The sequence below is a fragment of the Gopherus evgoodei genome, unplaced genomic scaffold (genome assembly GCF_007399415.2).
Source record: "Gopherus evgoodei ecotype Sinaloan lineage unplaced genomic scaffold, rGopEvg1_v1.p scaffold_32_arrow_ctg1, whole genome shotgun sequence".
Lineage (NCBI taxonomy): Eukaryota > Metazoa > Chordata > Testudines > Testudinidae > Gopherus > Gopherus evgoodei.
Window position 1 is genome coordinate 4834891 of NW_022059994.1, and position 27760 is coordinate 4862650.

Sequence of the window (27760 nt, forward strand, 5' to 3'; positions counted from 1 at the left end):
TCACAGAGTGTCGCTGCAGCACCTGTATAACCGCCCTCCCACCTCCCCAAGTTCCATAGCCTCCTCTCCCAGATGTGTAAGGACACGGGGGCGGGGGGAGGAGGGAAGAGAGTCTCTGTGGGCTTGTCTACATCACAAAGTTGCAGCGCTGGTGAGGGGGTTACGGCGCTGCAACTTAGGAGGTGTACACATCTGCAGGGCATCACCAGCGCTGCAACTCCCTGTTTGCAGCGCTGGCCGTACTCCCGTTTTGTCTGGGGTGTAGAGGATCCAGCGCTGGTGATCCAGCGCTGGTAATCAAATGTAGACACTTACCAGCGCTTTTCTTCACCTCCGTGGAATAAGCAGGTATCCCAGCATACCTGAGGAAGCGTCTGGTAATCAAGCTGGTCTCCTTCCCTGGTTTGCTCTCGCGTTCCCCGAACCCCGAGCAAGCAGGTCTCCTTCCCTGCGGTTTGCAGAGGGGTTCGGGGAAAGCGAGAGCAAACCGCGGCAAAGCTGGTCTCCTTCCCCGGTTTGTTCTCGCGTTCCCCGAACCTCCGTGCAAGCAGGTCTCCTTCCCTGCGGTTTGCAGGGTGGTTCGGGGAACGCGAGAACAAACCGCGGCGAAACTGGTCTCCTTCCCCGGTTTGCTCTCGCGTTCCCCGAACAAGCAGGTCTCCTTCCTTGCGGTTTGCAGGGGGGTTCGGGGAACGCGAGAGCAAACCGCGGCGAAGCTGGTCTCCTTCCCCGGTTTGCTCTCGTGTTCCCCGAACCCCCCTTGAAGCCGCCCAACAGCGCTGCAGTATGGCCACATCTAACACCACTTGCAGCGCTGGTTGCTGTAAGTGTGGCCACTCTGCAGCGCTGGCCCTATACAGCTGTTCTAATACAGCTGTAACAACCAGCGCTGCAAAATTTTAGATGTAGACATACCCTGTGCACCTGTCCACTCCGCCCCAGTGGACAGCCCAAGCAAAACGCTGTCATTATTTTGAACTTCTGAAGTGGCCTTTTCCTACCCTCCTATCCTCCTCCCAAACTCCACCCGGGCTACCTTGTCAGTTCTCTCCCTCTTTTTATAATCATTTAATAAAGAATACATAATTTTTAAATGACAGTGACTTTATTTCCTTAAAAAGCAAGCTGTGATCAAAGGGGGAGGGTGGGTTGCTTATAGGGAATGAGTCAATCAAGGGGGTGGGTTTTCATCAAGGAGAAAAACAGAACTTTCACATCGTAGTCTGGCTAGTCATGAAACTGGTTTTCAAAGCTTCTCTAATGTGCACCGCTTCCTGGTGTGCCCTTCTAATCGCCCTGGTGTCTGGCTGCGCGTAATCAGCAGCCAGGTGATTTGCCTCAGCCTCCCACCCCGCCATAAAGGTCTCCCCCTTACTCTCACAGACACTGTGGAGCACACAGCAAGCAGCAATAACAAAGGGGACATTGATTTGGCTGAGGTCTGAGCGAGTCAGTAATGTGCGCCAGCGTGCCTTTAAATGGCCAAATGCACATTCTACCACCATTCTGCACTTGCTCAGCCTGTAGTTGAACAGCTCCTGACTACTGTCCAGGCTGCCTGTGTATGGCTTCATGAGCCATGGCATCAAGGGGTAGGCTGGGTCCCCCAGGATAACTATAGGCATTTCGACATCCCCAACTGTTAATTTCTGGTCTGGGAAGTAATTCCCTTGCTGCAGCCGTTTAAACAGAGTAGTGTTCCTGAAGACGTGAGCGTCATGAACCCTTCCTGGCCATCCCACATGGATGTTAGTGAAAAGTCCCTTGTGATCCACCAGTGCTTGTAGCACCATTGAAAAGTACCCCTTGCGGTTTACATACTGGCTGCCTTGGAGCCACGGTGCCAAGATAGGACTATGGGTTCCATCTATCACCCCATCACAGTTAGGGAATCCCATGGCAGCAATGCCATCCACTATGACCTGCACATTTCCCAGAGTCACAACCTTTCGTAGCAGCAGCTTAATGATTGCTTTAGCTACTTGCATCACAGCAGCCCTCACAGTAGATTTTCCCACTCCAAATTGATTCCCGACTGACCGGTAGCTGTCTGGCATTGCAAGCTTCCAGAGGGTTATCGCCACTCACTTCTCAACTGTGAGGGCTGCTCTCATCTTGGTATTCTGGTGCTTCAGGGCAGGGGAAAGCAAGTCACAAAGTTTCATGAAAGTGCCCTTACGCATGCGAAAGTTTCGCAGCCACTGGGTATCATCCCAAACCTGCAACACTATGTGGTCCCACCAGTCTATGCTTGTTTCCCGGGCCCAGAATCGGCGTTCAATGGCTAGAACCTGCCCCATTACCAGCATGATCTCCAAAGCAGATGGATTTCTTCACCAAGTAGTTGAAGAACCAACAAGAGGGGATGCCATTTTACATTTGGTTTTGGTGAATAGTGAGGACCTCAGAAGAAATTATTGTAGGGGACAACCTTGGTTCAAGTGATCATGAGCTAATTCAGTTCAAACTAGATGGAAGGATAAACAAAAATAGATCTGGGACTAGGGCTTTTGACTTCTCAAGGACCAACTTTAAAGAATCAAGGAAATTAGTTAGGGAAGTGGATTGGACTGAAGAACTTGTGGATCTAAATGTGGAGGAGGCCTGGAATTACTTTAAGTCGCAGCTGCAGAAACTATCACAAGCCTCCAGTCCCAAAAAGAGGGAAAAAAACCATAGGCAGGAGTTAGTAGACCAAGCTGGATGAGCAAGCGTCTCAGAGAGGTGATTAAGAAAAAGCAGAAAGCCTACAAGAAGTGGAAGAAGGGTGGGATTAGCAAGGAAAGCTACCTTAGTGAGGTCAGAACATGTAGGGATAAAGTGAGAAAGGCTAAAAGCCATTTAGAGTTGGACCTTGCAAAGGGAATTAAAACCAATAGTAAAAGGTTCTATAGCCATATAAATAAGAAGAAAACAAAGAAAGAAGAAGTGGGACTGCTAAACACTGAGGATGGAATGGAGGTTAAGGAAAACTAGGCATGGCCCAATATCTAAATAAGTACTTTGCCTCAGTCTTTAATAAGGCTAATGAGGAGCTTAGAGATAAATGGAAGGATGACAAACGGGAATGAGGATATGGAGGTGGATATTACCACATCTGAGGTAGAAGCCATACTTGAACAGCTTAATGGGACAAAATCGGAGGGCCCAGATAACCTTCACCCAAGAATATTAAAGGAATTGGTGCATGAAATTTCAAGCCCATTAGCAAGAATTTTTAATGAATCGGTAAGCTCAGGGGTTGTACCGTACGACTGGAGAATTGCTAACATAGTTCCTATCTTTAAGAAAGGGAAAAAAAGTGATCAGAGTAACTATAGGCCTGTTAGTTTGACATCTGTAGTATGTAAGGTCTTGGAAAAAATTTTGAAGGAGAAAGTAGTTAAGGACATTGAGGTCAATGGTAATTGGGACAAATTACAACATGGTTTTACTAAAGGTAGATCGTGCCAAACCAACCTGATCTCCTTCTCTGAGAAGCTGACAGATTATTTAGACAAAGGAAATGCAGTAGATCTAATTTACCTTGATTTCAGTAAGGCATTTGACACAGTTCCACATGAGGAATTATTAGTTAAATTGGAAAAGATGGGGATCAATATGAAAATTGAAAGGTGGATAAGGAACTGGTTAAAGGGGAGACTCCAACGGGTCGTTCTGAAGGGTGAACTGTCAGGCTGGAAGGAGGTTACTAGTGGAGGGTGAACTGTCAGGCTGGAAGGAGGTTACTAGTGGAGTTCCTCAAGGATCAGTTTTGGGACCAATCTTATTTAACCTTTTTATTACTGACCTTGGCACAAAAAGCGGGAATGTGCTAATAAAGTTTGCGGATGACACGAAGCTGGGGGGTATTGCTAACACGGAGAAGGACCGGGATATCATACAGGAAGATCTGGATGACCTTGTAAACTGGAGTAATAGTAATAGGATGAAATTTAATAGTGAAACGTGCAAGGTCATGCATTTAGGGATTAATAATAAGAATTTTAGATATACATTGGGGACACATCAGTTGGAAGCAACAGAGGAGGAGAAGGACCTTGGAGTATTAGTCATCCTGTGATCAACCATGAGCCGCCAATGTGATATGGCCATTAAAAAAGCTAATGCAGTTTTAGGATGCATCAGGCGAGGTATTTCCAGCAAAGATAAGGAGGTGTTAGTACCATTATATAAGGCACTGGTGAGGCCTCATCTGGAATACTGTGTGCAGTTCTGGTCTCCCATGTTTAAGAAGGATGAATTCAAACTAGAACAGGTACAGAGAAGGGCTACTAGGATGATCCGAGGAATGGAAAACCTGTCTTATGAAGGGAGACTCAAAGAGCTTGGCTTGTTTAGCCTAACCAAAAGAAGGCTGAGGGGGGATACGCTTGCTCTTTATAAATATATCAGAGGGATTAATATTAGGGAGGGAGAGGAATTATTTAAGATTAGTACCAATGTAGACACAAGAACAAATGGGTATAAACTGGACACTAGGAAGTTTAGACTTGAAATTAGACGAAGGTTTCTAACCATTAGAGGAGTGAAGTTCTGGAACAGCCTTCCAAGGGGAGTAGTGGGGGCAAAAGACATATCTGGCTTTAAGACTAAGCTTGATAAGTTTATGGAAGGGATGGTATGATGGGATAGCTTAATTTTGGCAACTGACCTTTGATTATCAGCAGATAAGTATGCCCAGTGGTCTGTGATGGGATGTTGGATGGGATGGGATCTGAGTTACTGCAGAGAATTCTTTCCTGAGTGCTGGCTGGTGAGTCTTGCCCACATGCTCAGGGTCTAGCTGATCGCCATATTTGGGGTCGGGAAGGAATTTTCCTCCGGGGCAGATTGGCAGAGGCCCTGGAGGTTTTTCGCCTTCCTCTGCAGCGTGGGGCTGTCACGGAGTCACCGGGCGATGCTCTGGAACTGCTCCCCACCAAGCCAGGCAGGACTTTGGGGAGCCTCCTCTCCCTTGGAGCAGACTTGTTCAGGGCAAGAAGCTCACACGTCTTCACCTCCTGGGTCTCTCCTTGGAGCATTCAGCATCCTCTGCCCCTCCATGCGCTTCCCACAGCGAGTCCACCCCAGCGCGGTCCTGGGGAAGCCACCGGGTCCTGCACCCCCACTTTGCAGTCAGACGTGACTCTTAGCCAGCCAGTAAAACAGAGGTTTATTCAATGACAGGAACAGGGTCTAAAACAGAGCTTGTAGGTACAGAGAACCAGACCCCTCGGCCGGGTCCATTCTTGGGGTCAGTGAACCAGACCCCCACATCTGCCCTCAGCCAGCTCCAGACTAACAACCCCTCCCAGCCCCTCCTCTCTGCTCAGCCCCTTTCCCGGGCCAGGAGGTCACCTGATCTCTTTGTCTCCAACACCTTCAGCTGGCACTTTTGCAGAGGAGGGGCCCAGGCCATCAGTTGCTAGGAGACAGAGTGCCAGTCATTTAGGTGCACTGGCCTTTGCTCTGCCAGATACTTAAGAACTGCCATGGGGACACTGAGGCACCAACACAGGATTCAGAGAAAACATTAAGAACTTTCCCAGTTCGTCACATCTCTCCCCCCTTCGAGACCGAACTGAGCGAGGTCACTCCAGCCAGCGACCTGGGGAAGTTCGAACCCACCAACTTTCCCATGGATGCCCCAGCACCTCTCCCATTCCTTGGTGTGAGTTACACCAGGACAGTCCAGTCTCACGCCCTCCCTTAGGTCGGGTGTGCTTGATGGCACTTGCAGGCCGCATGTGGGAAGGTTTATGCGGCTTGAACCCTTTTGCCACCCCAGTACCCCTGGGATTCAAACTGGGATGGGTCTTCTCCCAGCACTCTGGGCTGCAGTTCAGGCTCTCTTGGTTAAGAGCCCCCATCTTGGCCTTGGCCAGCTCTGGGCTTGGGCAGCCGCTTCCCACTTTGTGGCCCAGATACAACACCTCTGCCGCCCCCCTTGCACTTTCCAGCTTTTAATGTCAGTCCCACCTCCTTGAGGCAGCCCAGCCCCCTCTTCACCTGGGACATCTGTTCCTTCCAGGCCTGGCTAAAGATGCACATGTTATCAGTGCCTGCCAGGGCCAAGTTCTCCATCCCCCTCTGCTTGTCTAGAATCTCCCCAGGCCTAGGCATGGGGTCGGCATCGGACACTGTGATGGCTTTAAGCTTCTGATAGCCCCCATAAAACCAGATCATCCTGTCTCCCTTGGGGATCAGCCTCACAGGTGAGGCCCATGGGCTGTAAAACGGCTGGATCCCATTTAAAGCCAGCATGTCCCTGACCTCTCTCTCCAGGTTCTGGACTGCTTTCCCAGTGACTCTGAACGGGGAACACCCGATGGGGAGATTGTCTCCCACCTCAGGGAAGAGATCCCCCAGGGGGTCTTCCCCCTTCTCATCCCAATCCTTTCTTTCCGGGTCCAGGGGTCCCCTCACTCTCCTCCCATCCAGCAGCTCGAACGGGAAGAACCCTGTGGATTCCTGGGGCACCACCAGCTGCCTCCCAATTCCCCCCCAGTTCTACTTCTCCTTGGGGAGCCCATTCCCGGTACAGGAATCCCTTCTCTTGCAGGACTCTGTCCCTGCAGCCTTCCCCGAGGGGGTTTGCAGCGCTGTGGCCAGCAAGTTCCCTCAGCTTTTCCAAGGAGGGATCCTTCTGCAGCTCGGTCTGGGATCCAGTTGCTGGGGCAGGGAGCGGGACCTGCTCCCTCTCGCTGGCTGGGCCTGGGGTCAAAGCCCCCCTGAGCCCTGTCCCTGGTAGCTCCATCCCTGCTGTGTAATCACTTCCTAGCAGCACGTCTGGACCAGGCAAACCTGTTTGGCAGCTGACCTGCCCTGCCTCGGTGTCCCCCCACTCAGCTGGGGTCTCAGCTCCCCCCGTGCTCAGCGCTGCCCTTGCTGTCCCAGTGGGGACAGGCAGCGAGCTCTCTGCTCTGGTCACAGCATCAGAACCAGCGTGAGCCCCCTCTCCGGCGTGCAGGAGCATGGGGAGCATCTCTCCCTCCCACTCAGCCCCAGGGGGCTGGTTACAAGTAGGCAGGTATCGTGAGCCCTGCAGCCCCTCCCCCCTGCCAGCCAGGTTATTTGCATTTTCACTGACCATTTCCATCCTAGCCAATTGGTTCCCTGGATTTGAATTCAAACCCTTGGCCGTTACAGGAGTGGGGCCTGGATCCTGTCCCAAGGGGAGACAGCCACCTCCCAACAGGGGCTCCGAGCCAATATCCTGGAGAACCCCAACCACCAGCCAGCCAGACCCCTCCTGGGTCTGCACAGGGATCTGGGCCATAGGCAGGGCAAGGGGCTTCACCCCAGGGAACTTCACCCAGGTCCCACAGTCCCTCAGCATCTGGGCCTGCACCACCACAGTTCTCTCTGTCCCAGGGTCTCGCCCCCGCAGGCGTGTTTCCCCACTGACCCCTGGGCAATCCCCTATGTCTCTCTGCTCCACCATCACCAGTCCACGCTGCTGCTGCTTCTCCTGCAGCTTTTCCTTGGGCTCTTGCTCTCTCTCACGGTTCTCTCACTCTCTCGGGCTCTGCTCCCATCCCATCCGTCTCCAATCCCCTGATGGGGAACCCAATCGTGAAGACCCTCGTCTGATTGGGGACCAGATTCTCGGGAATGCCTGGCTGCTGCTCCAGCTGCTCCCAGATCCTCTTGTAGCCCCATCGGGGTCAGGAATCTGCTCCTCAGAGCGGTCCTCCTCCTCCAACTGCACGATTAACTGTGCCTTGGTGAACGTCCCCATGCGTAACCCTCTCTTTGTGCACAGGATCACAATGTCCTTCTCAAGGAGATGGTGATAGGCCATCACTTCACCGTTCCCAAGTGGCTCTGGACTCACAGGCCTGTGTGCTCTTGGCTCCCCCACGGTTTCCAGGAAGAACCCCTGGTGTGCCAGCCCTTCTCGTGATCACCACCTCTTTGCCAGGGTCGAGCTGCAGACTCCTCCGCCCCTGGGACTGCTCCTGCAATCCCCAGGGGAACCCTGCTACTGCAAAAATCCTTCTCTCTCCCAGGGTCGAGCGGCAAGCTCCTCCGCCCCTGAGACTGCTCGCTGCAGTCCTCAGGGGGACCCTGTTACTCCAACAGTCCTTCTCGCTGGTCACACACTCCCAGAGGTTAACTGCCCCCTGAAACCGTCCCTCTCTGAGCCTTCAGCGCGCCTGGTCCTCATTATCCCTCCTTTGTTTTACTGCTCCCCAGTCACTTACTGCAAGCAGCGCCATTCACGGGGTGCAGTACATCCCACCGCTGCCACCAGTTGTCACGGAGTCCCCGGGCGATGCTCTGGAACTGCTCCCCACCAAGCCAGGCAGGACTTTGGGGAGCCTCCTCTCCCTTGGAGCAGACTTGTTCAGGGCAAGAAGCTCACACGTCTTCACCTCCTGGGTCTCTCCTTGGAGCATTCAGCATCCTCTGCCCCTCCGTGCGCTTCCCACAGCGAGTCCACCCCAGCGGGGTCCTGGGGAAGCCACCGGGTCCTGCACCCCCACTTTGCAGTCAGACGTGACTCTTAGCCAGCCAGTAAAACAGAGGTTTATTCAATGACAGGAACAGGGTCTAAAACAGAGCTTGTAGGTACAGAGAACTGGACCCCTCGGTCGGGTCCATTCTGGGGGTCAGTGAGCCAGACCCCCACGTCTGCCCTCAGCCCACTCCAGACTAACAACCCCCCCAGCCCCTCCTCTCTGCTCAGCCCCTTTCCTGGGCCAGGAGGTCACCTGACCTCTTAGTCTCCAACACCTTCAGCTGGCACCTTTGCAGAGGAGGGGCCCAGGCCATCAGTTGCTAGGAGACAGAGTGCCAGGCATTTAGGTGCACTGGCCCTTGCTCTGCCAGATACTTAAGAACTGCCATGGGGACACTGAGGCACCAACACAGGATTCAGAGAAAACATTAAGAACATTCCCAGTTCGTCACAGGGGCATGGGTCACTTGCTGGTGGATTCTCTGCAGCTTGAGGTCTTCAAACCACAATCTGGAGACTTCAATAACTCGGACATAGGTTAGGGGTTTGTTATAGAAGTGGATGGGTAGGGTTCTGTGGCCTGCTTTGTGCAGGAGGTCAGACTAGATGATCATATTGGTCCCTTCTGACCCTAAGTCTATGAATCTATGAAAGCGCCAGGGCCCGCAGTTTGAGAGAATTCTGTGTCGATGTCCTCATTGCTCTCATCGCCGCGCTGCCGCCTCTTCACCTGGTTTTTCAGGTCCTGGTTCAGCATAAACTGCACGAGAATGCGCGAGGTGTTTAAAACACCCATGATTGCTGTCTTGAGCTGAGCAGGCTCCATGCTTGCCGTGCTATGGCGTCTGCACAGTTCACCCAGGAAAAAAGGCTCAAAACGGTTATCTGCCATTGCTTTCACGGAGGGAGGGGTGAGGCTGTACCCAGAACTACCAGCGACAATATGTTTTGCCCCATCAGGCACTGGGATCTCAACCCAGAATTCCAATGGGCAGGGGAGACTGCGAGAACTGTGGGATAGCTATGGGATAGCTACCCACAGTACAACGCTCTGGAAATCGACGCTAGCCTCGGTACATGGATGCACACCGCCGAATTAATGTGCTTAGTGCGGCCGTGTGCTCTGGATTTTATACAATCTGTTTCCAAAAATCAGAATAATCCTGTAGTGTGGACATACCCTGAGTTTCCAGTGAGATGGCTAACTCAATGCAATAGCCCAGTGGAGATGACACATTGATGTCTTACCTCATAGCTAGTCCAGATCAATACTATACACTCAACCTGGGATGGGACTAGCAACAGAGGTGAAAGGCACCTTTCTCTCCACTAGGGTTCTGCACTCAATTAGCCGTCTCAGCGTGAAACATTTTGGTTTTACAGTGAAGACAAAGCCTGGGGATGCCCATATCGAGCATGTGACTTTCGGCTACGCTAGAATTGTTTGCAACACTTAAGAGCCCACTGACTGCAAGAGGTTAAACAAACCCAACATTTCTCCATTTAATCTCTGTCCATCTGACAGCACTTGGTATCTACACAGTTTCACTATAGTCCGTTTCACTGCTTCTCCCAGGGCTGCATTCACCAAATCTTTGGAAGTAGTGCACTAGAGTTCTGGAAACAGAAACCAGTCACTCTCTTCTCCTCCTGCCCCCGACCCCCAGGCATTCTTAAAGGCATACTCCTCTTTATTTATACATCTTCTAAACTCCTCTAACTTAGGGTGATCATATTTTCCAAATAGAAAATGGGACACTCCGTGAGGCTGGCCCCAGCCCTTCCCTCCCACCCCCGCTGCTTACCTCCTGTGCAGGGCTGTCCTGAGTCCCCTCCCACGCACGGGGCTGACCGATGCTGCCTGGCATTGCTGCAGTTGCCAAGAGCAAATGGGACAAATGCTCAGTTTGGCCCAGCACAATACACATGCAAATAAAGTGGTTTTTCTGGTTTATTTTACATTTAAAAGATTAGCTAGAGGAAGAAAGGGAAAAAGGCACTGTTGCTAGGCAGAGCCCAGGAGGCAACAGAGAACCTGCAGTTCAGGCAATAAACACCAGAGGGCACCCCAACACAAGTAAACAGGAACCAGAATGTCATGAAAACCAGCAGCAGTACAGCTGGAAGCAATGGAAAAACAGATAGAACTACTAAGAACGCAAATGGCCAGAGATGAGGCAACTCACAAACAAGAGATGGAAAGGCTACAAAAACAAGAAGACGCCAAAAATGCAGCCCACCACAGAAAACTACAAGAAGAAGAGGCAGCCTACCGCCGAGAAATGGAAAAACAACAAGAAGAAAGGGAAGAGAGGGAAAAACAGAGAACACATGAACTGGAGTTAGCGCAGGCTGGGCAGCATGCTCCAGCCAATCCTAACAACCCTTCGCCAACTATGGTTCCACATCCCAAGAAATTTCCCACCTACAGGGCAGGTGATGACACTGAGGCCTTCTTAGAAAATTTTGAAAGAGCCTGTCTTGGGTACAGCATCCCTGAAGACCAGTACATGGTGGAATCGAGGCCACGGCTCAGTGGACCTTTAGCAGAGGTGACAGCTGAAATGCCTAAGGAGAAAATGAACGACTATAAACTTTTTCAAACCAAGGCCAGATATAGAATGGGGATAACCCCGGATCATGCCCGTCGGTGTTTCAGAACCCAAAAGTGGAAACCAGATGTGTCATTTCCCAAACACGCCTACTAAGTTGGGAAAAATTATGAGGCCTGGATATCAGGAAACAATGTTAAATCCATAGACGAACTGCACCTCCTCAAACAAATGGAGCAGTTCTTGGATGGTGTTCCTGAGGACATAACACGGTACATACAAGATGGAAAACCCAAAAATCTCACCGAGGCAGGGGAGATTGGAGCCAGATGGATGGAAGTGGCAGAAAGCAAGAAAGCTAATGTCGAGGGGAATGAATACCCCAGAGGGCACATCGACCATAAACCCTACAACCGAGGACAGCCAAAGACACCACCTACAACCCAAGGAAAGCCACAGACACCCTATTCTTCCACCTCACCAGTCTCCAGTAACTCACCTCGACCCAGTGACCAGTCAGCTGGAAGATGCTTCAAGTGTAATGAACTGGGACATATAAAGGCCAACTGCCCAAAGAACGCCAACCGAGTGCAGTTCATTACACCACCATCACACCAAAGATCCCCAGGCCCAGATGCCTCTCAAATACCCTTGGAGCAAAGGGAAAATTTGAGAGTGGGCGGAAAGAAGGTTACTGCATGGAGAGACACGGGGGCACAAGTGTCAGCTATCCACCAATCCTTCGTAGACCCCAAATTCATCAACCCAAAGGCCCAAGTGACAATTTACCCCTTCATGCCTCAAGTTGTAGACTTGCCTACAGCTGAACTGCCTGTCCAGTACAAAGGCTGGTTAGGAATGTGGACTTTTGCAGTCTATGACAATTATTCCATCCCCATGCTACTGGGGCAAGACTTGGCCAACCAGGTGAAGCGGGCCAAGAGAGTTGGAATGGTTACACGCAGCCAAACCATGCAAGCTTCCAGACCCATTCCTGTTCCTGAGCCATCCACAGACGCCCCGTCTGTGTTACCAGAGACCCAGACAGAGGTAGTGGACCCGGATTCCATGCCAACCATTGAAACAGCCACAGCACCTCCAGTCCCAGGCCCGGAACTGGAACAGCAACCAGCACCAGCAATTGCAACCACATCTTCAAACTCAACGCCAGAGGGCGCCAGCGAGCCAGAACTGGCAGAAGCACACGACAGCCATACCCAAAAGGCTCAGCCAGAGCCTGAAATACCCTCAGGTGCACCAGCGGAGAGCGGTTCACCAGCAACGGAAACAACCCCATCACCTACATCGCTTCCAGAGGGACCAAGCCCAAGTCCACAGTCTGAAGAAGAACTGGTGACCCCAGCCTCAAGGGAACAGTTCCAGACTGAGCAGGAAGCAGATGACAGCCTTCAGAAAGCTTGGGCGGCGGCACGGAGCACCCCACCGCCTCTCAGCTCTTCTCACCGATCCTGGTTTGTTATAGACCAAGGACTTTTATACAAGGAGATTCTTTCTAGTGGACACCGGGAAGAATGGCAGCCGCAAAAACAGTTGGTGGTTCCAACTAAGTACCGGGGGAAGCTCTTAAGCTTAGCCCATGATCATCCTAGTGGCCATGCTGGGGTAAACAGAACCAAAGACAGATTGGGGAAGTCCTTCCACTGGGAGGGGATGGGCAAGGACGTTGCCAAGTATGTCCGGTCTTGTGAGGTATGCCAAAGAGTGGGAAAACCCCAAGACCAGGTCAAGGCCCCTCTCCAGCCACTCCCCATAATTGAGGTCCCATTTCAGCGAGTAGCTGTGGATATTCTGGGTCCTTTCCCAAAAAAGACACCCAGAGGAAAGCAGTACATACTGACTTTCATGGACTTTGCTACCCGATGGCCGGAAGCAGTAGCTCTAGGCAACACTAGGGCTAATGCTGTGTGTCAGGCCCTAACTGACATTTTTGCCAGGGTAGGTTGGCCCTCCGACATCCTTACAGATTCAGGATCTAATTTCCTGGCAGGGACCATGAAAGAACTGTGGGAAACTCATGGGGTGAACCACTTGGTTGCCACCCCGTACCACTGTCAAACAAATGGCCTGGTGGAAAGGTTTAATGGAACTTTGGGGGCCATGATACGTAAATTTGTCAACGAACACTCCAATAATTGGGACCTAGTGCTGCAGCAGTTACTTTTTGCCTACAGGGCTGTACCACATCCCAGTTTAGGGTTTTCACCGTTTAGGGTTTTCACCATTGTGTATGGTCACGAGGTTAAGGGGCCATTACATTTGGTGAAGCAGCAATGGGAGGGGTTTACGCCTTCTCCAGGGACTAACATTCTGGACTTTGTAAGCAACCTACAAAACACCCTCCGACACTCTTTAGCCCTTGCTAAAGAAAACCTAAAGGATGCTCAGGAAGAGCAAAAGGCCTGGTATGACAAACATACCGGAGAACGTTCTTTCAAGGTAGGAGACCAGGTTATGGTCTTGAAGGCGCAACAGGCCCATAAGATGGAAGCATCATGGGAAGGGCCATTCACAGTCCAAGAGCGCCTGGGAGCTGTTAACTACCTCATAGCATTTCCCAATTCCTCACTAAAGCCCAGAGTGTACCATGCTAATTCTCTCAAGCCTTTCTATTCCAGAGACTTACAGGTTTGTCAGTTTACAGTCCAGGGAGATGATGCTGAGTGGCCTGACGGTGTCTACTACGACGGGAAAAAAGACGGTGGTGTGGAAGAGGTGAACCTCTCAACCACCCTGGAACGTCTGCAGCGGCGACAAATCAAGGAGCTGTGCACTAGCTTCGCCCCATTGTTCTCGGCCACCCCAGGACGGACTGAACGGGCATACCACTCCATTGACACAGGTAATGCTCACCAAATTAGAACCCCACCCTACTGGGTGTGTCCTCATGCCCAAGCTGCTATAGAACGAGATCCAGAACATGCTACAGATGGGTATAATCCGCTCATCTACCAGTGCATGGGCATCTCCAGTGGTTCTGGTACCCAAACCAGATGGGGAAATACGCTTTTGAGTGGACTACCGTAAGCTAAATGCGGTAACTCGTCTGGACAACTATCCAATGCCACGCACCGATGAGCTATCGGAGAAGTTGGGACGTGCCCAGTTCATCTCTACAATAGACTTAACCGAGGAGTACTGGCAAGTACCGCTAGATGAACCTGCCAAGGAAAGGTCAGCATTCGTCACCCATGCGGGGGTGTATGAATTTAATGTCCTTCCTTTCGGGCTGCAAAATGCACCCGCCACCTTCCAGAGGCTTGTAGATGGTCTACTAGCAGGACTGGGTGAATATGCAGTTGCCTACCTCGATGATGTGGCCATTTTTTCTGACTCCTGGCCCAAACACCTACTACACCTGGAAAAGGTCTTTGAGCGCATCAGGCAGGCCGGACTAACTGTTAAGGCCAAAAAGTGTCAAATAGGCCAAAACAAAGTAACTTACCTGGGATACCAGGTGGGTCGAGGAACCATAAACCCCCTACAGGCCAAGGTGGATGCTATCCAAAAGTGGCCTGTCCCAAAGTCAAAGAAACAGGTCCAATCCTTCTTAGGCTTGGCCGGGTACTACAGGAGATTTGTACCACACTACAGCCAAATCGCTGCCCCACTGACCGACCTGACCAAAAAGACCCAGTCAAATGCAGTTAAGTGGACTGATGAGTGTCAAAAGGCCTTTACCCAACTTAAGACGACGCTCATGTCTGACCCTGTGCTCAGGGCCCTGGACTTTGACAAGCCATTCCTAGTAACCACGGATGCATGTGAGCGTGGTATAGGAGCAGTTCTCATGCAGGAAGCAACGGATCACAACTTCCATCCTGTTGTGTTTCTCAGGAAGAAACTGTCTGAGAGGGAAAGTCACTGGTCAGTCAGTGAAAAGGAATGCTATGCCATTGTTTCACACATACAGAATGGGAAGAGACTGTCTAGGAAGGAGTATGGCAGAAAGAGATCTAGGGGTCATAGTAGACCACAAGCTTAAAATGAGTCAACAGTGTGATACTGTTGCAAAAAAAGCAAACGTGATTCTGGGATGCATTAACAAGTGTGTTGTAAACAAGACATGAGAAGTCATTATTCCGCTTTACTCTGCGCTGGTCAGGCCTCAGCTGGAGTATTGTGTCCAGTTCTGGGCACCGCATTTCAAGAAAGATGTGGAGAAACTGGAGAGGGTCCAGAGAAGAGCAACAAGAATGATTAAAGGTCTTGAGAACATGACCTATGAAGGAAGGCTGAAGGAATTGGGTTTGTTTAGTTTGGAAAAGTGAAGACTGAGAGGGGACATGATAGCAGTTTTCAGGTATCTAAAAGGGTGTCATCAGGAGGAGGGAGAAAACTTGTTCACCTTAGCCTCCAATGATAGAACAAGAAGCAACGGGCTTAAACTGCAGCAAGGGAGATTTAGGTTGGACATTAGAAAAAAGTTCCTAACTGTCAGGGTAGTTAAATACTGGAATAGATTGCCTAGGGAAGTTGTGGAATCTCCATCTCTGGAGATATTTAAGAGTAGATTAGATAAATGTCTATTAGGGATGGTCTAGACAATATTTGGTCCTGCCATGAGGGCAGGGGACTGGACTCGATGACCTCTCGAGGTCCCTTCCAGGCCTGGAGTCTATGAGTCTATGAGTCTATTGGGTACGCCCTGGAAAAGCTACGCCCATATGTTTGGGGACGGCGATTCCAGCTACAAAGTGACCATGCTGCGCTAAAGTGGCTTCATACTGCCAAGGGGAACAACAAGAAATTTCTTTGTTGGAGTTTAGCTCTCCAAGATTTTGATTTTGAAATTCATCACACTTCAGGAGCTTCTAACAAAGTAGCTGATGCACTCTCCCGTGAGAGTTTCCCAGAATCCAGTAGTTAAAAAGTGTTCTTAAAGTGTAAAAGTCTGTTAGTTATATACTTAGAGGTATATATAAAGGTGCATGTGTTGTATTAATCTGTTTATTTTAAAGTTCTAGGAGGAAATTGCCGCCAGTGAGGTTCCCTACTGTCTGCAATTTGGGGGGCGTGTCATAAACAGATAGCTAAGGGTTAATGTTCTTTTACCTGTAAAAGGGTTAACACAGGGAACCTGAAACACCTGACCAGAGGACCAATCAGGAAACAAGACTTTTTCAAATCTGGGTGGAGGGAAGTTTTGGGTGTGAGTTCTTTGTTCTTTGTCTTGGGTCTGACCCTCTCGGCTCTGAGAGTGATTTTTCTATCTCCTGGCTTTCTAATCTTCTGTTTCCAAGTTGTAAGTACAAGGATAGTAAGACAATAGGTTTATATTGTTTTCTTTTGTATTTACATGTGTGTAGTTGCTGGAGTGTTTTGAATTGTATTCTTTTTGGATAAGGCTGTTTATTCATTTTTTCTCTTTAAGCAATTGATCCTGTATATTGCCACCTTGATACAGAGACTATATATTATGTCCTTTTTCGCTCTTTTTATATAAAGCTTTCTTTTTAAGACCTGTTGGAGTTTTTCTTTAGTGGGGACTCCAGGGAATTGAGTCTGCAGCTCACCAGGGAATTGGTGGGAGGAAGAAGTCAGGGGGAAAATCTCTTTGTGTTAGATTTACTAAGCCTGACTTTGCATACCCTCTGGGTGAGGGGGGGGAGAGAGATTAGCTCTCTCGGTACTTGTGTTTCCAGGACTGGAATCAGGGAATCTCCTAGGGTCGTCCAGGGAGGGGAGCCTGGGAGGTAGTAACAAGGAAACAAGGGGAGGGGGCTATTTCCCTTTATTGTGAGACTCAAGGAATCTGAGTCTGGGGGTCCCCCAGGGAAGGTTTTAGGGAGACCACAGTGAGCTAGGCACAGTATAATTCCTGGCTGGTGGCAGCTTTACCATGTCCAAGCTGGCAACTAAGCTTGGAGGTTTTCATGCTAACACCCATATTTTGGATGCTAAGGTCCAGATCTGGGAAAAAATGTTATGACAGAGCCTCATTATCCCTATTGTACAGAAGGGGAAACTGAGGCACAGAGCTGGGAAGGGACTCAACACAGACACTATTAGCTGTACTTGGTTTGTTACATTTTCTGGCAAACCTTGACGCAGAAGCAGCAAGATCAATTCAGGCCAAGGGTTTCTGACAACCACAGCAGTAGGCCACCTATACAGCTGGTTAGCAGGCCCTATCCAGGACCACCGCTGAGCCCATCCCCAGAATATATAGCTAGGACTTGCCCTAGACAGGAATGCTGAGATGTCCCTGTGACAGATAAGGCAATTTCCTTGAAAACTCCTATTGAATTAAGTTTAAGTATCTTTAGAGAGTCCACCGTATCATGTAAATAGTTTGTGGCAGTGATACTGTCCATGATTTGCGAGCCATGTGGCTCTTTTACGTGTAGCCTGCGGCTCTTCAAGGCTCCCTCCCAGAGCGCTGCAAACCAGGGCCACCCAGAGGATTCAGGGGGCCTGGGGCAAAGCAATTTCAGGGGCCCCTTCCATAAAAAAAATTGCAGCATATATTCTCCTGGGGGCCCTTGCAGGGCCCAGGGCAAATTTCCCCACTTGCTCCCCCTTACGGGCAGCCCTGGGAAAAATAAACCTTCTGCATCTCAGCACAAACCTAGCTTTGAGAAAACTTCTTTACAAGGTATCACTGGTTCTCAGCATCAGCTAGTGCTAAAAGGCACTAAAACTCATTAAAACGGTTGGACAAATATTTTCCATCACAACTTTTTTTGGTTCGAAAACTAGGGGTTTTTAAAAAGCAGAAAAAAATCACAGACAATGTCTGCTTTCCTTCAAAATTTGTTTGTTTTTTTTTTAATTGAAAAGCTGAAATTAGTCTGCCAAAACCTGAATATGGTTTGGGGTTTCAGAGGTGTGTGGCCAAATATTTGCTGCTTGCTGTGTTTGATTGTTTAAAGAAACAATAAAAAAATTCTGCTTAAAAAAAATCCAAAACTTTTGAACCACCTCAGCTTGTGACCAAATGCCTGAGTCCATCCAGTCAGAGATTTTTCCAGGTTTCTGATACTCTGCTGGCTTCCTTGACTCTCATCTGTCTCCATAACTTTGGGTTCATTTAGGTTAGAACATAAGAACGGCCACACTGGGTCAAACCAAAGGTCCATCCAGCCCAGTATCCTGTCTACCGACAAAGGCCAATGCCAAGTGCCCCAGAGGAAGTGAATCTAACAGGTAATGGTCAAGTGATCTCTCTCCTGCCATCCATCTCCACTCTCTGACAAACAGAGGCTAGGGACACCATTCCTTACTCATCCTGGCTAATAGCCATTAATGGACTTAACGTCCATGCATTTATCTGTTTCCTAGAGACGGGCTCCATGGGGTCCTTCACAAACTGGAGATGGTTACTGTGGGTTTGTCTTTAGTATAGCTTATGTACATACTCCACGAACTGAACATTTGAGCTTGCTCCAGAATCTGGGATGAGCCTATGTTGTGAAAACTGAAATGCTCAAAATAGCACATGCATGTGAATGGACACAGGGTGCTAAAATTTAATTAACCCAGGGGTTCTCAAACTGGGGGTCATGAGGTTATTACTGGGGGTCGTGAGCTGTCAGTTTCCACCTCAAATCCCACTTTGCCTCCAGCATTTTTAATAGTGTTAAATATATAAAAAAGTGTTTTTAATTTATAAGAGTGGGGTTGCATTCAGAGATTTGCTATGTGAAAGGGGTCACCAGGATGAAAGTTTGAGAACCACTGAATTAACCCCTCTGAAGCCTCAGGGAATGCAGGAGATGAGGGTCTCCCTTTGTAAGGTTGGGAAGTATATTGCTCTTCTCATGTGATCCCTCCCCCAGTAGCTAATTTTAAATGAAACTACAACCCTCCCCTGATATGAATCTCCCTATGGCACTGAAATTAAATATAGACTATAACTTGGGATTTGAGAAGTGAAGGGGATGGTAGCCCTAATGGAAAAGCTAACACCTTGGCTCTTCTGCAAGCCTCAAACTGCTGAATGAGCTTCAGGGTAGGGAAGGTTGTGCCTCCCAAACCGCCTGGCCCTGCCCCGTATCCAACCCCCACCCACTTCCTGCCCCCCGACTGCCCACCCCCCTCAGAATCCCCGACCCATCCTGCTCCTTGTCTCCTCACCATCCCCCTGAGACACCACCATCCGGGGGACCCCACCCCTGCTCCCTGTCCCCTGACTGCTCCAACCTCTATCCACCCCCAGCTGAGTCCTGACAGACCCCTCCCAGAACGTCCACGATCCAATCCCCCCATTCCCTGTCCCCTGAACACCCACCCAACCTCTGCCCCCCCCATGCCCTGACTGTCCCTGAGACTCCTTGCCCCTTAGCAACCCCCCCCCGGCCACAGCTTCTTACCCCCGGCTCCCCCCTCACCCGGAGCCTCAGCGCGTCGCATCCATGGCCATTCCTGAACAGTGGTGCAGCGTGACTCCAGCGGGGCCTGAGATTCGCCCCACTCAGAGCCGCGTGGTAAGGGGCAGGGCTGCGAGCTCCTCCGCGCTCAGAGCTCCAGGGTAAAGCGGGCGAGGCCGTGAGCTTCCTCCCCTCAGCCCGGAGCTCGCAGCCTCACCCCCTTATCACGCGGCTCTGAGCGGCGTGGAGCTCAGGCCCCGCAGGAGCCACGCTGCACCGCTGTTCAGGGACAGCCCTGGATGCGCTGAGGCTCCGGGAGAGGGGTGGAGATGGGGTTGGGTCGGGCTGGGGCAGGCGCCTCAGCCGTTCTCTTGGGGGTCCCTGCGGAGCCCAGGGCCTGGGGCAAATTGCCCCACTTGCTCTCCCCCCCCGGGCGGCCCTGCTGCAAACAGCTGATTTGCGGTGGTCCTGGAGGGAGATAGTCCCCACTCCTCCCTCTCCCTCCTGGAGTGCCACAAAGAGCTGAAAATTTATTTGGACTTTTGGATTTATTTAAAAGACTAAGGTCTTTTAAGTAGTAATAACAATGGTGGGGTAAGTTCCAATAAGGATGTAAGTAGTGTAACTTGTATCAATTTATCACATATTTGCTGTGCAAAACACTTGTAACTCACGGCAATGGGATATTCTGTTGGGGAAAAATTCAGGAGTGGCATAAATGAGTGAATCTCCCAGTGAAATCAATGGAAATTGAACCTATTTATAGAAGGGATGAATTTGACTCTGGGAATATTGGAGATGGTGTAAGTAAATGTGTTTGTGGTGGAGGGCTGCTTTATCTTACACCCAGCTTAGATTATTTTCCTGCTGAAGACCCCCTATTTGAAATTTTTAGGGCATTTGGTTGTATTTATAGTTAGATGTTTAATATTATTGGATGTGTGTGTTTGGTGGGGTGGTGCGTAGGGCATACAGTAGCCATGTGGCTCTTTTGGTTAACCGTGGTTGCAAACGTAGCTTCCAAGTCACAGAACTGTGAGTATCACTGATGTTTGTATTATTGCGGGCCAGGGTTGCATGTGATCTCTCTCTACGGGAAGATGTGATGTGAACACTGGGAAGCGTTATGAACTATTGAACTATGTGCCAGACAAGAATTGAGTTTTGGGCCCAACCAGGTGAAGGGGTTTGCCTGTGGAATCTCTAGGGAGAGGAGAATGCAAATTTCCCACCTCCATGTGTGCAAAAGCCCAGCCTTTGGGAGCTACGCCCCACGGAGAGGGGCGTTGTCTGCTGATCACCTGGACCGGGAAGCTGGACATCAGAGGCTAAAGCGGGATAAAGGACAGACTGATCTCTTCACGGGCTGCTTGGTCTGAGCGAACGCTGTTACAAACTTGTAGCCATGGAAAACCCCGTGTGGGGTGTCAAGGACTGACTCCCAGCTGAGCCCCTGGTGGTTGTTGCAATGGGAGTGATCTCCGCTCAGCATATTAGGATGCGTGTTGGTTCTTTTATTGTTTTTAATATCACAGGCACCGACCTTTATTCTGCTAGGTGGGCCCTGCCCCAACCCTGCCTCTTTCCCCAAGGCCCTGCCCTCTCTCCACCTCTTCCCACCCCCCCCCCCCAGTGCCCTGCCCTTGCTCTGCCTTTTCCGACCCCTGCTCTGCCTCCTCCCCAACATCACCCTCCTGCTGCCAAACAGCTGATCGGCAGGTGACTGGTGGGTGCTAAGCACCCACAATTTTTTTTTTCCACGGGTACTCACGACTGGTGAATTCTCCATATCCCTATTATCCCATTGGCATATCAGCTCTAAAGCCCAATGCTGACTTTGAAGTGTCAACATTAACTATGTAATCACTGATTGCTTTAGGAGCAGATGGCAAGGGCAGGAAAGAGAGTGGGAGTAATGCCCCAAGGAGTGGGAATTGTTGCAGGGAAGGAAATGCAGAAGAAAGGAGAGACAGAGGAACAAGAGAGAAAGGGCTTGTCTATAGGCACAGGTTGCATCACTATAACCAGAGGGGTGAATTTAAACCAATTTAGTTAAGCTGTGCAAACTCCTGAGTGCATGCTCTTAGGTTTAAACTTAAATAAAGGCAGAAGTAGCAGTGGGCCTAAAGGTGAGGCTATTTTGTCATTGAAGGATACTGATGAGGCAATAAGGCACTCAGGAAATACAAGCACAGTCATTATTATTTATCGTTTGTATGACAGTAGCACCCAGAGGCAGGGCCCCCATGCTAGGTACAGTACAGACGTATAACACAGAGACAGTCCCTGTCAGAAGGAGGGCACAATCTAAGGGTCTGCCCATGCTGCAATCAGGAGTTGCAGTATCTGAGTCATCTTTCGTCCAGCTAGATCAAAGTGAGCCAGGGTAACCACAGCCGCACGCAACCAAGGGAGCAAGGGCAGAGGTGTGAGCTAGCATGCATTTTGCGCAGCCTAGGCTGAAGCCCATGCTGCCATGGCTAGAGAGCTATTGTTACTGGAGCTAGCTCTGGTATTCTAGCTCCATACGTCTACACAAACTGCAGTCACACCTCCCAGCTGCAGTGTAGACGTAGCCTAAATCCAAGGCAAGAGGTGAAGCACCAGGTGCCAATGAGATAGTTATGACCAGTGGGCTATGCAGCAGTCACAGCATTCCCGCTGCCTGACCATGGCCAAGTGTTTTGTAAGCAGCAGAGCAGGAATTTGGGTGTTTTTCTTCATGCCCCAGCTACTGGCATCTGTGGTTATCTCAGCTTTCATTTTAAAACAAACAAACAAACAAAAAACCCTCAAAGTTTCTAGCCCACATGTTTGGTAAGAAAAACTCAAGAATGTGAGGTGAGGGCAGCTAAAGGCTCAGAAGCCAGAAGGTAAAGAAAGAAGATCCAAATGGATTACTTAAAAAAAAAATTGCATGATTTTTATGCCAATCTCGTGATGACGCATGATTTTTGGACACCTCTCTTCCCCATGCCACCCAGCTCAGTCCTACCCCTCCCCTTCTCCCTCTCCATACTATCCTGCCCTGCTCCCCTCTCCCTCCTCCATACAGCTCAACCAAGGGTAACCACCCCTGAAATGCAAAGAAACTTGCATTCCCCTCACAAGGCAATTGGGCTGCAATCCCAATCACAAGGCAACTCCACAAGAGCCATTTAGAGTATCCAGAGACACAATTATTGATAGCACCAAGCTGTTCCTCACTGTCCTCTCGCATGTGCCCACGGTGTTGCTGCAGAAGGGGGAACCCTGCAGCATCTTTATCTGAGCCCAGACACTTTTAATGTGTAACAGATCCCCCTGTACTGTGATCAGGCACATTTTTAGACTCACATAAAAAAACAACAACCAAGAACGCAAATTAAATGATTGTTCCTTTACCTGGCAAATCTATTGAAAACCCCAGCCCTGTCCTACCCCTCCCCTCTCCATGCCACCCAGACCAGCCCTACCCCATCCCTCTCTCCCAGCCCCTCCCCTCTCTCCCAGCCCAGGTCACAAAGCCCCGCCCGTCCCCACTATGCTCCCAAGCCCTCTCTCCGTTCTCAGACTAACCAGCACCACCCCGCGCCACTCTGCCTTGCGCGCAGGCGCAGTAATGCCCTCAAGCACCAAACGCTTTCTGCGTTCTTGTGTCCCCTTCTTCCCCTCGTAGGACGTCAGGGTCAGGCTCGCTTTCCGGTGCCGCCGTTATGGGGCGGGTCTCCCATGACTCGCACGGAGCAAACTCCCCCACCCCCCTTACGCGGAGGGCAGGACGGCGGCAATGGGACCCAGGCGTCCTGCACGGAACCGCCCCGCGCCCCCCCCCCATGCGGGGCGAGGAGCGCGCCTAGCAGCCCCCCCCCTCCGCCTCCTTCCCGAGGAGAACGAGTCCCCCTCCCCCCGGACTTCACTCTGACGGGGGGGGCGAAACCCCCAGGGCCGCCCCCTTCAGTGCGGCGAGGGGGCGATAGAGCGTTCCCCCCGCTTCACCCTCCCCCCCAATAGAGGTGCCCCCAGGGTGAGTGTAGGAAGAGGGGAGCCCCAGCATAGCTGCCCCCTATAAAAGGGGGGAGATGCCCCCCGAAAGAGGGGAGGATGGGGATGACCCCGGGAGAGCTCCCCCCATAAAGCGCGAGGTGTTCCCCACTGCCCCATGCAGGAAGAGAGAAGGGGGGGGTCTCTCACATTTGCCCCCTGCTCCAGTTCCTCTTCTCCCACTAAAAGACAAGGGCAGCCCAGCTCCCAGAGGGTGAGAAGATACCAGCTTTCCATGCACTCCTGCTGCAGCGCCTGCGGTCCAGCAAATCTCGCCTGGATGCTGCCTGCAACTCTCCTGGCTCGGTAATACCCTGTTACCTAAACTTCCGTGCTTACTTAACTACTCCAGCATCGGCCCAGCTCTTTGTAATACACCCCCGGAAAGGGTTTAACCTTAAAACCCATCTGAGAAAAGATTGAGAGTCCTAAAGAGGTGTCGTAATTCGCTTCATAAGTGAGAAGCCAGAATGAGGAAGTTCATTTCCTAACCAGCTAGGAGGATATATTCTTATTTGATGGATCACTGGGATGATTCCCTGCTCTGTTCATTCCCTCTGGGGCACCTGCCATTGGCCACTGTTGGAAAGACAGGATGCTGGGCTAGATGGGCCTCTGGTCTGAACCAGTTTGGTCGCTCTTATGTTCAGTTTGAAAAAGGGCAAAGCAATGTGTGACAGTGTGAAATATGGCCCGTGAAAGGGTCTCATCTGTGTTTGTGTGAGGTGCCCCTCAGAACACAGGTGTAGAAGGGATTGAAGTGGATTTGCTATCCCACACTAGTGTGAAATGAGGGCTCTGAGTGGGTGCCACCTGGATTTGAATTTGAGGTGTTTTTTACTTTGAGGGCATTTGGGTGTGTAAGCAAGTGTAGGCAGAGAGGGAGGTCTTTAGTCCTTCTCTGTCAGAGGTAGATTCATCAGGCATCTTTCCCAGATATAGTGTGGGTTTGGAGTTTGATTCCCCACTACATCAAGCATTAGCTTAACTAATGTTGGAAAATATGGAAATGCAGAGTTAACTTTATCTAAATAACCCTAAATCTGGCCCCATCACCTTCTGTCCTGCCCATGACAGATACCCTTTCCCTTGAAATATTCTGCCCTCCATGTCCATGGCCTGAATTTCTTGATTTTTGTGGCACACTGCCAAGCTCATCTACACTAAAGGTGAGATGTGTGGCTAATGTGAAAGTGTATTGGGGGGGGGGGGAAGGTGTTAAGGTGCCGTGATCACATCTGGTGATTCAGTGGTGTGTGGAGGAGGAAGTGATGCTGTTTTGGTCAAGTTTTACTTCATATCACCTATGTCCATGTGTTTTGTACATGTGTGTTCAGCATGGGTCCTCTTTGGTGTGAAACTTGTTTGTCTGAAATCTAAATAACTAAATAGATACATGCTGGTGATAACTGTCAGAACTAGTTGACATCTTAATCGTTGCCTATCTTGGCAGTTTGACATGGTCCCTGGGAAACAAGCACTGTACACTTAAGTTTAGTAGTTGGCTGTGGACTCTTAAGAAGTCTTTAGTTTTTGAGCATTGGGTCTCATTAGCAATATCCCTCATAGGTTATGGAGCAGAATACATGTAATTGAACCACAAGTGTATACAGGATTCAGGGCTTCCAGGTTAAAATAAAGTCTTGCCGCGTGTATGTAATAAAGAAGGTTAAAATGGCTGTGAAACTCCTTGTGGCTGGTGTGAGGGAATATGGGGGGGGGGGGGGGCGGAAGGGGAAGAGAGAAGAGAAGAGGCTGGATAATTTTTGCATTGTAGCTGAAGTGGAGAGACCGGCTTGGCAAATTGGCCTTCTCTTCATTAGGAACAAAAAGTGTGTTTAACATGTGTTAGCACCTTAATGCAGACAGAGCAAGTTGTATTTTAACATGTATTAGCTAGTCAAGGTAAAACCTGTGCTACCTCCAGTGGTTGACTTCCCCGCTGCCCCTAGCTAACATGTTAAAACCCTAGTATAGAGAGGGCAATTTGTATTTTAACATGTCTGCAACACCTGGCAAACCAGGCTCTGTTAGATGGCTGGTTGTGTGCTCCTTTCACAGTAAACGGAGAGGCAGGTCCTGTAAGCTCTGCAAACACTAGGCTCAGGCTCAGCCCTTGGTAGGTTCCTTTTAAATACACCCAGTAAGTGAGGGAGGAGTCTTTAGGAGGGCTGGCAGGAAAGAAAGGGTGAATGAATATACCCTAAGTCATTGGCCTCAGATCCTACAAACATTTAAACATCTACTTAACTTAATGCACGAGTAGTCCCAGTCAATGAGAGTGTTAAGTCACACATATGCAATGCATAAATGTACGTATAGCTCCATCCAGTAGACTGTCTCAGTTAAGCTTTGGGTATTAAGTTTATTAATCTCCCGCTCCTTGCTTTTCAGGAAATTCCCCAGGTGTATGTGGGCAGATTCATGGAGCAGTTTCTGATCAAGTGTCATTTCATAATTCTCCTCAAGTTCAAGCCCTTGTTCTCTATCCAGCTGATTCTTCAGAAGATACTTCTCCACTTGTTGAACTTTTGCAGGTTTCCCAAGTGGAGAAGGCACAAATGAAAGTGTTGTTTAGTTCTAAATAGTTGTTGTTGTTGATTATTTATATCCTGGCAGCACCAGTCAGAGCCCAGAACCTCATGGTGCTGTCTTTAACTATTAAAAAGGGAGTTGCTTAATAGGTGGAGAAAGCCTCTCAGTTTGAGGTGGTTTGCTATATCCTGTCTATAAGTAGGTAAAAACATAATGTGAAACTAGGGGCTTGTCTACAGTACTGTGCCGGGTTGATCTAAGATACGCAACTTCAGCAACACAAATAACATAGCTGAAGTCGACATACTTAGATCTCCTTACTGCAGTGTCTTTACTGAGGTAAGTTAACAACTGATGCTCTCCGTCAACTCTGCTTGTGCTCCTCATTCTGGTGGAGTACCAGAGTCGACAAGAGAACACTCAACGGTCGATTTATTGCATCTCTGTACTAGACGCAATAAATTGATCCCCGCTGGATTGATCGCTGCCACTGATCTGGCGGGTAGTGTAGACAAGCCTGAGGACTGGTTGAAGCCATGAATACCTCCCTCTAATGAGCAGAGATCAGAAATGAGTCTGTCTGTGGTTGGGTTTGATTTTCTGAAATCTTGTGTTAGTGAGAGATTACTGGAAGGTTTATCCTATTTTAGGGTTTTCTAGAGCACCAAATCACCATACTATCTAAGTTTGTGGTTACGGCTTTGAACGGTGTGTTTTTCCTCTCAGTGAAAGCAAAGCATCCTCTGTCATACTGAGATCCCTGTGTGTTTTAACTGTTATTGCTTTGAAGGGCAAGTTCTCTTTCTTGGTGGAAACATTGTCATACTAAGATTTCTATTTGAACTGATGGATTATTTATATATTGGTATATTACAAATTGTTGTTGTTATTCAAGGTTGCCTGTTCATATTCCCACTGATGGGTAGAAAGTCCTCAGTGGCGGAACCCTTTCCGCATTATGCTCTTTAGGAACTTTATGACTTCACTCTTATGGCACCGTGGAATGAGATATCAGCGATGTGTCTCCTTATCACCGCATTTCCTTTCTTTCTATGGGTGTCTCTTCATTCCTGTAGTCTAGTTTGACCAGACTTCAAGCTCTTCATACCTTTAATTTTATAATCGGGTAGGTCTTCACTGCAGTTAACTCGGATGACAGGCACTGGGGTCTGTGCACCTGGTTTAGCTTGGACTGAGTGAGATCAGCCACACTGGAAAGCTATACTCAAATCACTGTGTCCTGGTGGGGCACTCACTTGTGTGAGTCACCAGGACTTCTGGGGCCGTATCCCATGATTCTTTGTGCTGCAGGAAGCTGAGCTGCTCTGTGATTCTATATTGTAAAGGCCAAAAGTATTCAACAAAGAATTAGATAAATTCATGGAGGATGGGTCCATCGGTGGCTATCAGCCAAGATGGGGTTGCATCCCTGACCAAGTTCTGGATGTCTCTGAACCTTTGACTGCAAGAAGCTGGGACTGCACTACAGGGTGAATCACTTGATAAATTGTCCTGTTCACTCCCTCTCAAGCATCTGGCACCGACCACTGTTGGAAGATAGGATGCTAGGCTAGCTCACCATGGGTCTGACCCGGTGTGGCTATTCTTATGTCTTGCTATGATGCCTAGGCAGCTGGTTTGCTGTGACTGCTACTTATGCTGCTAATTGTCTCATTATTTCCTTCTGCTCCCCTGTCTGTTACATGTACCTGTTGTGTCTCACCTTATACTTAGCCTGTAAGCTCTTTTGGGCAGGGACTGTCTTTGTTATATTTGTACATTGTCTAGCACTGTGGCATCCTGGCCTCTGGGAAATGTCTCAGTACAAATAATGATAATTGGTTTTAATTCTTGCAGGAATGTCAAGTATCCTG

At 49.7% G+C, this 27760-nt stretch overlaps 1 protein-coding gene across 1 annotated transcript in view; it reads right to left on the reverse strand.

Moving 5' to 3' along the window:
- Positions 1-24395, reverse strand: part of LOC115640697 — a 35058-nt gene extending 10663 nt beyond the window's left edge. Inside the window, exon 1 of the mRNA XM_030543571.1 lies at positions 23502-24395. The gene's annotated coding sequence lies outside the window, so the exon portion shown is untranslated. The remainder of the gene's footprint in view (positions 1-23501) is intronic.
- Positions 24396-27760: the final 3365 nt, after the last annotated feature.